Below are 216 nucleotides of genomic sequence, written 5' to 3' on the forward strand. Positions count from 1 at the left end.
GAGGGAGAAGAGATTTTGGGATCAGTTTAATATATCTTCATATATAGCTTTAAAGGGAAGAATTCCCACCAGGAATTCAAGCCCTGCCCTGTGCAAACTGGATTCAAACCAGACGGCGCTGGTCCGGGGGGGCCGGGGCGTCACCTTGGGTGGAAGGTTATAGGGAAAAGGGGGACCCCCCCTTTAGAAAAGACAAGGGGGGATTGGGAATATCAA

The sequence above is a fragment of the Nestor notabilis genome, unplaced genomic scaffold (assembly GCF_000696875.1).
Source record: "Nestor notabilis isolate BGI_N333 unplaced genomic scaffold, ASM69687v1 scaffold25284, whole genome shotgun sequence".
NCBI lineage: Eukaryota > Metazoa > Chordata > Aves > Psittaciformes > Psittacidae > Nestor > Nestor notabilis.